This window comes from Oxyura jamaicensis, chromosome 8, assembly GCF_011077185.1.
Source record: "Oxyura jamaicensis isolate SHBP4307 breed ruddy duck chromosome 8, BPBGC_Ojam_1.0, whole genome shotgun sequence".
NCBI lineage: Eukaryota > Metazoa > Chordata > Aves > Anseriformes > Anatidae > Oxyura > Oxyura jamaicensis.
The window spans coordinates 419,776-436,098 of record NC_048900.1 but is presented as its reverse complement, the minus strand read 5'-3'; the positions used below and the strand labels follow the sequence as shown (position 1 = coordinate 436,098).

The 16,323-nt window shown below is 43.1% G+C and overlaps 1 protein-coding gene across 3 annotated transcripts in view; it reads left to right on the top strand.

Annotated features, from left to right (window-relative positions):
• The first annotated feature begins 906 nt into the window (after nt 1-906).
• Nucleotides 907-16,323, top strand: part of ZNF644 (zinc finger protein 644) — a 76,768-nt gene continuing 61,351 nt past the window's right edge. For all 3 annotated transcript variants that reach the window (XM_035332594.1, XM_035332591.1, XM_035332590.1), the window contains exons 1-2: nt 907-1,058; nt 13,893-14,031. The gene's annotated coding sequence lies outside the window, so the exon portion shown is untranslated. The remainder of the gene's footprint in view (nt 1,059-13,892; nt 14,032-16,323) is intronic.

Sequence of the window (16,323 nt, the reverse complement as noted above, 5' to 3'; positions counted from 1 at the left end):
GTCTTTTCCTTCCTAAACATTAAAAAGACTTGTGAATGACTTGCTTGGGTGCTCAAATTAAATTAAATTATATTTTGTTTATTTTTTACATTTTCAGGGTAGGCTATTTGCATTTACTTAAACTTTGAGTTTTGTTGAGCAAAATTTAGGCTAGGGTAAGTATCCTTATTTTCAATAAACAAGCTGTAAATGAAACACCAGAACGTCCTGCAATTTCTTTTGTTCCTAACCCTTGCCACACTTGTACTTTATAGGACCCAATGACTTAGCCAGTGTATACGTGCTTCATCATATGTTCCACAGTAGATGAGCCTTGGATGGAGAATTAGTCTTGCATTTGTCCAACACTCCAGCCAAGTAGAATTGCAGAATATGTGGCAGCATGCAGCTTGTCCAAAGATCTCAGATGCTGGACTAAAACCCCAAGTTCTTAGAGAAAAGTTGCCACAAAAGCAAATTTGGCCTTTTGGAGTTTATGTGCTGCCAGGAGGTAAAAGGGTATTTGACACAAATGGTTTTGTTTCAGCTCTTTGCTTCACTTGATGGTGTTCTCCATTCTGTAGGTGACCATGTCTTGTTTTGTTCTTGATTTTAATCATAGGTTGGCTTCTGATGTGATGTGGCCTCCTTCACACAGTCAAATCCTGAATTTCTGCCATACGTTTAATTCTCTAATTTGCTACACACACAACAGTAGAAGTATTTTAAAGCATCCAGTAATTTAGAAACTCCTTTTTTTTATTTTATTTTTGGTGCCAGGCTCATTCCTAGGACCGTACCCAAAAAACAACAGGCAAAGGCAGAGCTCTTGCGCAGGGACATGTAGTAAGACATGTGACGTGAGAATGGGTGAGTTGTTTTCACTGGCTTCTGTTCCTGAGCTGACTGAGCTGCTGCCCTCTGCAGAGCATGCTGCAGGAAGCCGGACTCCAGGGACACAGCTGCACGTGACCCGACCCACGTCCGCCTCCACCGGGAAGGAGCCCACAGGTCTGCTCACAGCAGAAGAAGACAAACCTGTCTTGGTTGCTGCAGCTGCACCAGCTCTCAGCCACCAGGTATTTAACGTCCTGAAGCTCTCCTGTCCTGGGGCTGCTCTGTCCCTGTCCTGCAGGCCACTGTCTCATTATAGCCAAGTACTATGAGGCTCTGATCTGCTTCTGTTCCCTACATGGTACTCTGCCGTGTTTCTCCACTCAGAGACTTCTCACCCCTTCTTGTCTTCTAAGTGACATTGTAGCAATACTTTGTGGAAGAAGAATGATGATAGAGGAGCACAGTCCATAAATATTAATTTCTAATTATACATTCGCTGCATATCATGGGCAAAACTGCAGTTTTTGATCAGCCTTCATCTGCTTTTCATATCACTCAAGTGGCAAAGAGTTTGGCACGGTGCCTCACAAGGGAGGTGGGAAATTTGGTGCAAAGCGAGATTCTGTACTTGTTCAGCATCATGGCTTCTCTGTGTTCTGATAGGGAACACAGAAAAACAGAAGGTGCTGATAGCAGATAAGGTCACCTGGTTGCTGCTCTGCTTTTGGCATAAAGCCAGGGGGAAAAAGGGGGATGGGGAGGAAATGCACACCCTGGCTTTTAGGCTTGGATTGCAACTCTTCCTTCCTCCCAATGCAGTGCATGTTTGTAGAGTGGCAAACCTAGGCTGAGTCCTGGTGTTTATTTAGCTTTTACTATGACACAGTGCAGAAGATTACGAAGAGGCTGAGTGCTCTTGGCCTAGAGGCAGTTTCTGGGTAAATTAAGAGATTCTCCATCCTGTATCATGTGATGATTAGAACTCATGTTTTAGCAAGGTCAACTTTGAAATAAAGCAACACTCTATCTCAGACAATACCCATGGAGCATAATTTTGCTCCAGACTCTCATCAGGATGTGGGATTTTCCCTTGGTTTTCACCAGCAGCAGGACCAGGAGCTAACCTCAGCTCTGCAAGGGGAGATTGAGCGGGCCTGGCTCTGCACCTTGCCAAGAGATAATGTTTTCTGTTCCTCCTTCCCCTGGCCCCTCTTTCTGGGGACATACGCTGTAGTCATAGGCAAGTGCTGTGACTTTCCCTGCAATATGAAGGTGATGATGTGCATAGAAGAAGTGCAAGGCTAGCTAAATAGACTTCCACTGCTTGCTGATGTGCATGATTGGACAATTAAAAGGATCCCTGCTTGTCTTGCACTCTGGAGGAAAGTGTTGCTTTCCAGTGCTGACTACACACTGCAGCATCAAATGTGGCTCCTAGATGCTATTTTTACATCGACCATGCAGTGAGCCAGCTGTGTTTTCCACTGAATGCACCTGCCTCCCCTGAGAGGGAGCAGGTTGCTCAGGTCAGGTGGTACCTGTGTGTCACAGGCATGAAAAGCTGCCCTCCGGCGCAAACCTGCTTTCACTCTGCCAGGCAGAGCAGAAAAGCTGAGGTCCAACACTGGGGCATATCCCTGAGTGTCTGCAAGATGACAGTGACATGTATAAGAAATCCAGTTTGCTTCTCAACATGAGTAGATAAGATTTAGGTGGGAAAGTAATGGGAATGCTAAATGATTACTAACACTTACTAAGATGACAGAAAATCTCCTCTATATTAGTGTTCAATTTTTGAGACTAGATTGAATCTTACTTTATTAAAGAAGGTAGAAAGCCTAGAAGTAGCTCTTTAATCTTCAACTGGAAAATACAATTTTGAAATCCTTTATCCTAGGAATGCAATAATCAAACAGAGTAATAACTGATGTTAAATCTATTTTGAATACTACTTAAAATAATTCCCAGATGGAAACAGAAGTTGATAGGATGGTTTCAGGGTCACTTGGACACCTTCTTGTCTATACAGTTGCACAAGGAAAAGAGGTTGACTGACATGTCTTTTCTGCTTGTATGATTGTCTAGGGAACTATGAAAGGCTGAAAAGTCATTGAGTGATTCATGTATGCATGCATTTGCTCTTTTTTCCTACAAAAGACTGCTGGAATTGTATCAGTCTTACTTTACAAGCACAGCTCTGCCTATGCAGACCTCATGATGGGTACCCAGTGTTCTGCATCTTCAGGAATCTTCAGAATTAGCCTGTTAGTCCCTTCCTGATAGTGCTGAGCTGTCTCTCTTGGTCCAGCCTAGCTTTAAAAGTCCCAGATGATTAAATTTTTGGCAGCACATCATTCATCTTGGTGTCAGCGGTTTCTTGTGATATTCAAAGCGCAGTTTCCTTTCCTGTTTGTCATCCTGTTGCTCCTCACTGTAGGTTTTGAGGTGGATCCAGCCCCATCTGTATGGGGGCCATCTTGTGAAAGGATCCAGTGGCACAGAAGTGCGCGTGCTTCCCCTGGCCCTTTCCCTGGTTAGCCTGTGCCTGGTATCATGTACATGTGTGTCCTATTAGTTCCTGCAGTGTAATGGGCTCCTGATTTTCCCAGATAATGTCCCATTTCCTTTCTCCTCCCCAGGTTTTTAATCTCTCTTTGTCTATTTGTATAATGCATCTGTGCACTCTGTTGTTTTCAACTTCTCCTTATTTACTAGCACTGGTGAATTTCTCACTCCCTCTGCAAATCATTAGAAAGAGGCTAAGTGGGACTGCTTGCAAAAGAAAGCCCTGCATTCCCAAGATAGCCCACAGGCTGGTGTGTAGCAGTACTCTTTATTTAGGAACTTTTAGATTTGTTTAGTTGTTTAATAGATGCAAAACCATCTCTGGATTGTAACCTGTTTGCCACTTCAGTGTGAGAATAGAAGGAACACATAAATTCAAAAGTTGCAGGACTTGAGAGGACCTGTGCAGCCCTAGGGAAAGGGCAGTTTGCCATGCAAGCAAAATGAAAAAACAAAGGAACAAAATCCCACAAAACCAGTCTGTCCCCAGCCTGTGAGCAGGTGAGGGAAGCCCTTTCCTCCCTCCCACTCCCGTTCTCTCTGCAGCCTGTTTCAACCCACCATCGTGCTCAGTGGCTGAAGAGCTGGCAGAAGTGGGTATGTGCCTGAAATACCATCACATCACAAAAGGCTGGGCTGGCATGTCTGTGGTGTAAGGTGAGAGGAGTTCTGCTCTTCCTTGCCATTTTGGTGCTGCTCCTGCAAGAAGCTGGTGTCCGTGTGATTGCTTCAATCCTCTAAAAATCTCTGTGGCTGATGCTGTCAAGAGGAGCAGTTGCATGCTGTGGTGGGTGGCAGAGTTGGTGGAGTAAGAAGTCCAGCCTCATGAGGCTGGCCTGAATGCTGGTATTGACAGAGGAGGGAGTTTCTGGGGTAGGAGGGGGGGAGTTGGGCTCACACAGACTGAGCAGTGTTGCTGCAGTTTCAGTGGAGAATGAGGCTTCTGGTGCATTAGTCTCTCCCCAGTGCCTGCTTTTAGGATGTGGTTGGCAATGCTGTGCCTGTGAGGACTGTCAGGCAATGCCCAGGGTAAATCAGTGCCCATGTGTTAAAGCAGCATGTGACTGGCAGACCTATCCCTTAATTTTGTTTGCATTCCCAGTTGGAAATTTTCAGCAGAAAAGCGCTTGTTGTCAGCCCTGTGCAAGACCAGTCAGGATTGTCTTGTAGTTGTGCCTCTGACTGGGTTAGAGGGTGGTCCTTGGCAGCAGCAGGGTTTCTGGAAGCACCCTGCAGGCTGTGTCTCCTGGCACAGATTCCCTGTGCCCATGGTCCTCCTTGCTGAAGTGCTGGAGGCAGCCCCCTGCTGCCATGACAATAGTTTTAACTCTTTGTTATCTAAAATTCAGACAGTGCCCAAGTGACGCAGAGATAGATAAACCACTGGCCTCTTTGTACAGTCACATCCTTAATGTGTTTCCTGCTACTGGTATTCATTACATTGTGTGCAATTTCCCCAGTGCAGACAGGAGTCAGGGAGTGTAAGGTGGACCTCAGGGGGCTGGTAGCAGCAGTGAATGTTTGAGACTGGATAATGCCTGCTGGTGCTGGCTGAACTTGCTGTCAGGTAACTCTATAGATAATGTTTAGCCTCAGTCAACAGCAGGGTTGTAAACTGAAACAGATAGCTCAGTCCAGATTGCTTTTTCTAGAGTGGATGATGCACAAGGAAATCGAATTAAAAATTAACTTTGAGATGGGCTCAAGGCTTTTTACAAACCACGTAGAACTTAAAAATACAAGATATTAACAAAGGAACCTCTTTAAAATAATGGTAAGCTGCCATCTGCTGGTAAAAAAGAAATGCACATAACAAACAAGCAGACTTTCAAAGTGATAAACAATTCTTTTGTATTTGACATGCTACAGTCAAATATATATGTGACATGGAAACTGCATATATTTATTTTACTGTTTTTCATCTCCATTTGAATTTTCATATAGAATATGCTAAACAGATGCCTATAACATAACTGACTTTAACAACAAGCGCTGAAAACCAAAGACACTAAGAATAAAGAACGAAGACTAATAAAACCAGATGAGCGATCGGGATGGTGACAACCTCCAAATGTGTCCTATTTACATTGCTAATAAAGAATCACAAGCACTGCCTTTTTTGATCCCACCCTATAGACCCTACCATATGACCAGAACTGTAGCACTGAGAAACATTTCCTGATTTCATTTGATTTTTTTTTGTGTGTGGTTCCTTAGTCAAGCCTGTAAATAGGAAGTGGGTCTTTAATTGTTCCTGATTTAAGTAGGTCACCTCCGCCAATACACAAATCTTCCATCTTATAAGCCAGGTAGACCTTTGAACGGATGTGGAAAATACTTATTACGCAAATATGACCAGAGAAAATAATTCTCCAAGGGACTGCTCCCAAATGGCATGGCGACTGACACAATCAGTCTCCATAAATCCTAAGTATGAGGCACTGCAGGGGAGAGACTATCGGATTTTATGTTTGTTTAGTGCCTACCAAGTACGTGTGCTGAGCTTGACTGGGTCCTCAAAGTGCTGCTGCTCTATAAATAGCATTAACAGCGTGAATTACCTCTTGTGCAAATATGAGGCCACTTGGCTTTGTCATATGCATGTAGTTTTCTGTCATGATTTGGGTTACTCCAAACATAACCTATTGTTTAAGCAAACTGACTTTGTCATAGGAAATGTTTAAAATGGGCAAAGAAAAAATAGGTCAGTTCTTCCTTTGAAATCAGAGAGCAGTGTGCATTTGTAATATTTCCCAAGCAGAATTTCCTTGGAGCAGGTTTGGCAGGTAAGAGAGGAAGTTAAAGATTTATTTTTGGTGCTATGTACCAGATGTCATACCTGCTCTTCTGAGACAGTTGCTTTTATCTCCAGCAGTACCTGCTCTAGTAGCAATGAAAAAAGTGACTCGAATCCCATTTAAAGCATGTAGTGTGCACTGTTCGCATGCCACTAAAGCGAAGGAAAAGCTTGTTTGGGAGACTCCAGGCAGAGTCTTTATGCATCATCATAAAGCATATATGTTTGCATCCCTCTCAGCAGTGTTTTTGCCTCTACAAAGAAGTGAGGAATTAATGTGCACAGATTGAGGGCTTGCGACAGCACAGGCTGGAGTTCTACAAAAAAGTCCAGTTTGAAGCTCTGTTGTATTTATGGGGAGCCCACGTGCAGGTCATTTGGTAACATCCAGCTTGTTCTTTGTAAAGGACCTTTTCTAAGGAATCTGTGGTGCTGTGCGCACTCCATTCACTTGGTGTTAGACCCAGTGCGCTCAGTATCTTGCCTGATGAGGCCCTGCTTGGTGGCAGAGAAACACTAAGAATACAGGGCCAAACCCTCATCTCAGCAAAAACACCATGTCTTTTTTTGGCTTTTAATCTGTGGAGGATCTAGCCTGTGGTGCATGGTCACAGGGGCCCTGTTTACTGAAGTGTTCCAATAGCAACGCAAAATTATCAAAGGGAAACAGAGCCAGGGGAACAGTGGTGTCCGTGGATACCTGTTAACAGGCAGGAGCTGAAGTGCACAGTTGCAATCAAAGAGGCTACTGTCCTCTGCTTTGCTATACAGCTCTTCAGTCTCCCTGCTAATGGGACTCTGCCTTCCAGCTGAAGCATGACTGACAATTGAAGTAACAATGCCAGTTTATTCCAGATATGCCACTGACCTGCATGACCTGTTGGAAGGATAAGGTAGAGGCAATCAAAGCAGCATGCTCCTGTAGCCTCTACAGGCTGTAACAATGGAGATGTTGGGAAACAAGCTGGTAGATTGTGAGGGGAAGAAATGAGGATGGGTGTTCACCCTTCCTTGCTAATATGCTAAATGAGTTCAGGGGGACTGAAATTTGACCCAACAATAGACTGAAGGTGAGTAAGAAATGAGCAAGAGGTAGAGCTGGTATTTACTTCATTTTATGATAGAATCACTGTTCAAAAAGTCTCCCAAACCATGGAAGGCTGGAGCAGGCAGGGGTAAAGAGTTGGGTTATGGTGATGGGGCAGTTATTGTTGATACATAAATTGGAGCAGTTCAGGTCTGTTTAACTGTTTACTGCCATATCCCATCTGTGTTTTCTAAGCTGACTGCTGTGCGATGGGGCAGATCGTGATAACAGCACAACTGGTTGTTTTTCTTTTCTCTGTGTTTCTAGATAATTAAGCACTGTGTCCCACCTATGCTATGTTTAGGGTTTGGCAAAGGGTTTGTCATTCTTTTGGCCAACTTTTAATCCTGTTTCCTTTTCATACTACTACTTTTGTACTAAGATGGAGTGGATGTGTTAAGTAATAATAAAGCTACTAGTGGTTTACCAAGGAGCAGAACCATTAGTGACCAGATTCTAGCAAAGTGTAGTTTTCAAGGTGAATTAAGATCCTGGTCTTTGCAAGGATTACTGTATGGTGGACCCTTCTGGGTCCACCACATTTACTGTTTAAAAAGCAGTTTACTGCTGTTTAGAAAGTAATAAAACATTCACTTTAAAAGTCAAGAAGTATGAAATAGACATCATTTCATTGGCACAGAGAAAGAGGAATGCAAAGAGAATCATGATGGCTACACAGTTGTCAATTTTTGTGAATATAGTGACATTTGGAGTCCTCTGTTATTTATTTGAAATTAACAATGGAATAGGACCCATATACTACATGCTTGTCAAAGCCAGGCGTAGCGATTGGCTAATGTGCTTATCAGTCAGACAGTGTATATGGTGATATTCTGCTTTCATACTCTCTGCTGGAATTGGGCCCACGAGGAAGCCAGGTGATTAAGCTGCAGGGGTTTATTTTTTCTGAACTGTTAATGTCCTCTATTTCAGAGCAACAGCCCATGGCTCATTAAGCAGGGAAGATCTGAATGCAACTGTGAAGGGCAGCACAGAAAGATTCTCCACACATCTCTTGTTTGAGCCTTGGAGATTCAAAAAAGTCTGTCCTATGCTGGAGGTGAACTGGTGCTTTCTGAGAAGCAGCAGTGCTGTTAGAAATATTTAGGTATTTCAGTCAGTGGCTCCGTGATTTCACACATGCCCCTTCAGACAGGGCAAGCAAAGACAGTAAACCACTATTGGGAACATGGAGTAGAGTTGACAAATTCAAGGGCCCAACCTAATATTTTACTGGCTCCAGAACAGTTTGGGATCTCCTAAGGGGGCTCTCCTAAATATTACTAGATATTTACTCATAACCTGGTCTTCGACTGGGCTGCAGAGCTACAGTGACCATGGGGAAGAATTGAGGATGCTTGTGGGAAGGGAAAGCAAGCAGGCTTCAGAGGTTTCTGGGCTTTGCTCTCTGCTGAACCTCAACTGGCATTTTCTTTATTTTTCTCTACTGTTATTCTTTAAAGTTCTACTGTAAACAATTAGAGGAAATTTAGCGATAATACTGCCTGTGGAGACTACGAAAGTAAGAATACATTCTACATCACCGCTTCCCTTTGTTTGTCTTTTTTGTCTTGTTTATCTTTCATCAGCTGCAGATGAAATAACCAGCTAACTGATTTCACATACAGGGCTGCCACTCACATTGACGAAACTCCCTGACACAGGAGTATGCTCTGTAGCAGTCTAGCAGTATCCATTTCTTATTCCAATGCACTGACAGGTCACTCAAGGAGACTAAAAACTCTATTCTGGAGTGGAACAGAAAGTTCAATTTCAATTTTGTTTTGATTTGAAATTTTCCAGCTACCTATCAAGACCAAATCCTTGAACTATTTACTTAGAATAACTGAAATACCCCTATCTGAAATAGTGGATATGTAAGATTTAGCCATTAAAGAGTTGGGGTAAAATTAAAATCCCTTTCAATAATAACTAAAGTCAGAGAAAATCTTTCAAGAAAATTAAACACTTGATCAAAAAGAGAGAGGGTTATTGTTGAGAGCATAAAGATTAAACAGGAGAGTTGTCTGAGAGAATAACCATCAATGATAAGTAGAAGGCAGTTAATAATATCCCCTCAGGGATCTTCTTTTACTTACGTAGGTTTTTGGACAAATACAATATTACATTTTTTATAGTTGAAGCATGAGGGAGCTTTGTGCCATTCCAGAGTAGCAATATAACTTCAATGGAACAAGGACGACTAGAAAGGTGGGGAAGGGGGTGACCCAGAAGCTGAAGCAGCAGGGAACCAGTGATCTCTCCAAATAACCCTCCTTTTCAAAACCCAGCTCTGAGACCTGCTCTCAGTCTCCCTTCTGTGCCTGTTTCATATCTGCAGCACTGTATCAGTGCTGAGATACAGTATTGCCCCTTGTTAGACAGCAGCTGAATATGAGTGAGAGACCAAGCAGACTAAGGGTGTGACTCCATGTTGTGATTAAGAGCTAGTTAAGAGCTCGAACATGCAAACAGTTGAATTGGCAGAATTGAAGGGGTGGTAATCTGCAGCCAGGGGAAGGCACATCGCGTAGACAGGATGGAGGCCGGAGGCTTTGGAGAACCTCTCAAGCCAGCTCTGCAGCTGAAGAAACTGTAACATGAAACAGCTCCCTTGTTCTCTCTCTTTTCTTCTCTTACTCACTCCTCCTATGTAATTACAATAATAAATCTTTTTGTTCCTTAACCATCTTGTGGTCATTGCAAACATTTAAGAATTAATGCAGTTCTCACACTTGAAGCACATGTTCTGCATGTCCCCTTGTGTGTCTCCATTTTTTCATTTATCATATACACACAAAATTTCCATAAAATATTAATCTGAAATACAAATCTCTTTGCATCCTAGGAGCGTTTGCACATAGCAATGTTAACAAGATTATTAATTCTGCATGCACAGTCTGTGGACTGCACACAGGACCAAATCTCTCTCAGCAACTGTGCTGAAATCAGTGACAATTTCAGAAACATTATTTTAATGTTACAAACAGTGAGTGGAAGGTGACAGTTTCCTAGAATTGGAACATTTCCTTAAAACTCAAACAAGAATTTGAATCTTAGTTTTCAATTTTTCCTTCTCAGTATTCCTTTGTAAAAGGACTTACATACTGCTCTGTATTTCTATCTGATGGTTCCTAATAGATTAGTACAGTCTGGAAACAAAGGGATTTTTTATTTATTTATTTTTTAACAGTGCTGTAATCCCTAAGGAATCTGAATGTTTCTTTTGCCATTCCTCCTTTTTGGGAACACCAGGAGTAGCTGCACTTCTGAAAGGCTGGTTGGGGCCAGGTTGCCCTGGAAAGGGCAGACTGTGCTGTTGTAGATGGACCAAAAATAATTCTGTGAGGCTGGAGACAGTGTCATTTTCTTAGGGGTAACAAAGACTGGAAACTGAGCAGGCGCTTGGCGTGCTGAAATAGCCGGAAGGATTCTCCTGGGTGGTGGTGGTGAAGGGTGTTAGATCCGCAGCTCTCTCCTGGCTGTCCCTGCCCTCTGCCAGCTGAGCCCTGGGGAGGCTCTGGGACTAGGCTCCACTCCGGAGGGAGGGAGGGAAGGAAGGAAGGAAGAAAGGAGGGGGACATTTTTTTCTAAGCCCAGTGGTCTGCATTGGCATGCTTGGATCACAGAATCACAGAATAGTCTAGGTTGGAAGAGACCTCCAAGATCACCGAGTCCAACCTCTGACCTAACGCTAACAAATCTTCCACTAAACCAGATCCCTAAGCTCTACATCTAAATGTCTTTTAAAGACCTCCAGGGATGGTGACTCAACCACTTCCCTGGGCAGCCTATTCCAGTGACTAACAACCCGTTCAATAAAGAAGTTCTTCCTAATATCTAAACTAAACCTCCCCTGGCGCAACTTTAGCCCATTCCCCCTCGTCCTGTCACCAGGCACGTGGGAGAACAGACCAACCCCCACCTCGCTACAGCCTCCCTTCAGGTACCTGTAGAGTGCAATAAGGTCCTTCACCTGCCATGGGAATTTTAGACAAAAAGTCGCACAAGCATTGAAAGGTGTGTTCTTCAGACTGCATCTGAATCCTGCCAGACACGGAACTACCAGGACTGGGAAGGGGTTGCTTTTCTGCAGTGAAAGTGGACTCACTGGAGGTCTCCTAAAGGTGTCTACTCAGAGCGGCCCTGCAGCTGGAGCAGGAGCTATCCTGCTGGGGACAGGCGGAGGTGAGAGGCTGGTGCCAGAGGAGCAGGGCCCAGCTGCCAGGCACCGCTGCCCTGGGGGAACTGGGGCTCTCGGCAGGGGAGCATGTAATGGGGCCCTTCTTGCTGCTGCAGGGTCTCATGATGCACTGTCTGTGCTGCAGTAAAAACAAAGCCCTTCTGGTTTCAGGAAGCAAAGTATTTTCAGTTTGACTTTATTTCTGTGCTGATACTCAAATTTAGATGTCTGTAGTTTATGAAGAGTCAGTGCTTTACTATCTACAGGAACAATGCTGTTGATCCCTCCATCCTCAACTGCTAACTATAAAACATTCATTTGGCTACAGCTTTAAAAATATTATCAATGAAGCAAGTGAGACAACATCCACAGCTGGAGTTAAGCACTTCCATGTGCTTGTTGAATCAGGGACCAAGTCATTAGAAATATCTTTCAGGACTGACTGGAGATGCGTAAGAAATTGTCTTGACTTAACCAAGCTCTCACATTTCTCTTAATCATTACCTCTACATCATCTTTTTTCTTTCACTTCCTTTTTATTCATGCTTAAATGAGAAACATCTGTTTCAATTTTTCACATTGTTCTGTTATGTGAGTAACGATATCAAACATCTTTTTTCTGCACTGTGAAAGAATAAATTAGTGTTAAGTTTTGTGAAGTGCTTTTAAAACACTAAAGCAAAACATCTGTTTCAGCTGCAGGTCATTAAGATGAGAAAATCTTAGTCTGTGTGCAGTGCAAAACTGCCAAAAAATTTATCAGCCCAAGCACATTTCCTCACCTGTCTTTTACTATAACAATTGAAGATGGCAAAAGGATGGTAAATCTTGTCTTCAGGTATGAAGCAGTTAAAAGTGCTCACTGCTTTAATCGACAGCAGTAGCTCATGGTAACAAATCCTGGTCTGATGCAGCGGCGCCCAGAGGTTGCCCCGGTGTTGTAGACTTAAAGGTGAGAGTTTCCTTGAGAGCCTTTTCAGCCAGGTGTGGTGTTATGCAGGACTGCCTAATACTCTGTAAATGTTGGTGTCACCGAACTTCCGCTGAAAAGGCTTCCCCCATCCCCCCTGAGATTTGGAGATTGTTTTCAGGGCAGGTGGCTAGAGTAAAGCTCAAATGTGTTGGAGTTTAAGAAGTGATTGGACTGTGCACTTAGTCACATGGTCTGAACTTTTGGGTAGACCTGTGCGGTACCAGGAGTTGGACTCGATGATCCTTGTGGGTCCCTTCCAACTCGGGATATTCTATGATTCTATGATTCAATTGGCAAATCTACTGTGCTGGTGAACTGAGATGCTCTTTATATCCAAAGCCCAAATGTAGATGTCTGTGTTCCTTTGTTGATAATAATCTCCTTTGTAAAGCACTTTGAGGTCTAGAGATGAAGAGGCAACAACTACCTTAGTGCTTGGCTATGAATAAATAGAATAATGAATATTAAAAACAATGAGGACATTCACTGAATTCTGTAGGAAGAGCCTGGTCTTTTTGGGCAGGTCCTGGCAGGCAGGTAGTAGCTTACTCCCCTAAGAGTCTGGGTCCACCCTTTTTTTGTAAAAGTGTACTGGCTCCCATTTCATTTAAACCCTGAGTTTTTGAGACAGGAGCCTGTATATACATTGCTGCACTGGATCTGTTCACCTGCAGCTTTCCCCACCCCCAGCACATGAGCATGATTTCCTTCTATGCATTGCTCTGTCACAGCTTGGCAACTTTCCCAAGACAGTCCATACCAGAAAGGAGAATATGGCTGCTGAGCAGTGTAGACGGGAGAAATGCCTTATGTAACAAATTCATTTAAATACTATGAAATGTTGAGACGTGAGATATAATTGAAAGCAAAATGCAGCCCTTAATCTCTAGCATCAATTCTTCTGTTTGCCCTCTCCATCATCAGCATCTAATAGCCACTGACTGTCTCCACTCATGTCTCCATCTTTTTCAAGAAACTGCCTGCAGCAGAATCTACAAACAGCTTGGCAAGTGGTTTTAGGGGCAGGGTTTTTATTTATTTATCTTCTCCTAATTCTTCATGATCTTCATGAGCACTTCCCTACTAATGTGCCTGTGGCATCATTAGGTGTTTCATATGAGAGTGATGTTGCCTGAGTATTACTGTTTTTATAGCTCATTTTATTTTGACAACTCATTGGTTTTGTTGCAGTTTGTAGTGTGCAGACTTCTCTTTCCTACTCCTGACTTCAGAATTCATAGAAATATTTATCATGGAGGTATTACCATAAAACCTTAAATAATGAATTGTCAACATTAATAAGTGCAATATATGTTAAACACCACAGTAGTTTAATGACATCTGTTAATTATTTTAGCGTATTTCTTTTGTTTAAGTGAAACACCAGGAGTAGTCCAATAATGACTACATCTCACATAGCAGTTAAGTGCAATTCTGCAGATGAACAATCCTGTTTGTTTTCTTTTCACAGCTCTGAAAGACCAGCACAGACTCCACAGGTTGTGGATCACTTATTTCTGTAATTTCTCTTCTTATTTCTCTTCTTCCTCACATCTAGGATCTCAGTCTATTTACGTTGTGCTTGGACTGAACACAAGGCTGCTAAAATTGTAAGTCTTAGCTAGATGCATGCAATGTTATTTTACCCCCTGAATTTTGTCTGCATATTGGCTGTGCTGCATCCATTTCTTTACTCATTAAATTAAATGGATGCAGTTTTGTGTACAGGCAAGAGCATAATTCTTACTTAGGAAAACGCCATCTTCATCTACCATGTCATATGGATGATCAGTGCTGAGCAGTGCATTTATTCAACAGCTGTCTCTATGCAAGGAAAATAGTGGTATTTTTAAGAGACTAACTAATGCCCATTAAGTTCTCACTTTTATATTATCTTCCAAGTTATTTTATCTGGCTTAGGATGCTAGCACATATTGTCTTACTGCCACAGCAGCAGAATAAATCTAATCCATTCTTCTCTGGCTATGACCCTTTAAAACAACTGGGCTGCTGTTATGAATTTAGCTTGCTTGCATCAGCTAAGATGAGGGGAGTTACTGGGGCAAATGGCAGCGAAAGCAGTCTTGCTGCTTCCTTGCATAGCACGTCTCCTGCACAACAGTAAAGGGGAGCAAGATGTGTGTCTCTGCAGTCCCGTTACTGCTCCCACCAGGCTGCAGCATCACTGCACAACCACCTGGCCTGGGACTGCCCCCAGCCACTTGGGTGCTGGAGGCCCTAGAGGTTCCTGCCTCTGTTCCCTGCGCAGCTGGTGGTGCTGTCCGGTGTTCCAGGAGCAGGCGATGCTAACAAAACTGTCATTGTATACATAGCTACTGTTTCAAATGTTCTTATCCTGGCTTCCAACATCTCTATTTTGATGTCCTTGTTTATATTTAATAGCAGTTATAGTGGTTAACTGGCTTTATTTTGGAAACCTTGACATTCCTCTTGCCAGTACTGAAGCTGTGAACAAAGACGTGCCTTTTTACTCTCTTTCTTCTGATAGGTTTTGTCATTTGGCAACTGTTGTTCTGTTAGACTTTGCAGAATTTGGACAGGATTCTGATCTCCTACAAAGTGACACATGCGCTTATTAGAATTCAGGAGCAGGTTTGGGGCCTTTTCTGTGATACACCATGCTGGGTACCATGCATGAGAAATTAGAGCCTGTTATTATGTGACCAAACAGCTGCAGGAACTCCTAGGGTTTTTAAATAGTAGTAAAATGATAATCAAAATAATATTCCCATAAAACAAAGTGAAAATAGATTCAGGCTCTCCTTCTGCAAGTCTCTAAGGCTCCAGAAGAGAAGGATTAAATCTGGACAAAATGAGCCCCTGTACTCATGTAGTTCCATTGAAGAAAAAATAAAAAAATAATATAAAAAAATGATTATTTCTACAAGCTCTTTCATGGTAGTTCCTACTTTCATAGTTTCTTCTTATCCCAGTGTAAAAAAAGGGGGGAATAAAGGAAGAAAAAAATTGTAATTTCTAAATTAATATGGGATTTGAGATTTTTTCACTCACTTCGTCAAAGGCATGCTTTTGAAAATTGTATGACCTTTGGAAGAAAGGATCACATGGTTAGGATGGCACTGTGGTTGACATTGATGCATACTACATTTTATATTAAGTTGCTTTTCCTTTCTGGTGCAGAGTTAATCACTCACAAGACATTTCCAAATAAGTGGTGGGGAACTCCCCAAGCCCTTTAATTTTCCTGTTCCTACTGGGAAATAGAATTTGTTCATTCAGTTGCCCTGCAAGTGAAGTGTCTTCATCCAACTTGGAGCAGAAGAATTGGCAGGCGCAGGGAGGCCAGCTAGCCAGCTAGCCAGCTATGAACTTCTGCCCAGTAGAAGTGCTCCTGTGCTGCTTTATTGCTTTATTTTTTAAGGCTTTATTGCCATTGTGTGCCTTCTGGGGCTCCCTGGGAGTGCCCCAGCTAGGATGCTGGGGGCCATTCCTCAGAAACCTTTTCTGTTGCCCCCCTACCTCCCAGGTATGGTCTGGACTATCTCCACTTGTCAGTGCTTCTCCCTGGAGCACCCTCATACGTGTCCAACAGAGCCATATGGCATGGCACCTGTACTGCAGCTCTGCACCTGCAAGTGTGCCATACCTGCCCAGACCTGCTCAGCACCATCTGCCCATGCAGCCCTCTCGTCTGCAGCGACACGTCCTCTGCACCTTCCCCACCCAGCCTTTTCCACCTGGCCCTGGGCTGCCACCTGCAAGCACTTTGGCCACTTCATAGCTAGTCTTCCCCCACACTTAGGAAGCCACAGCTACAAGATGAGCTTTTCTTGCTTCTATTAACCCAGAGGAGGAGCAAAAACCTTCCTTCCCAGAAGGAAGTGTGACCCCCTTCTCTACATTGTCTGTAAAAAGGAAGG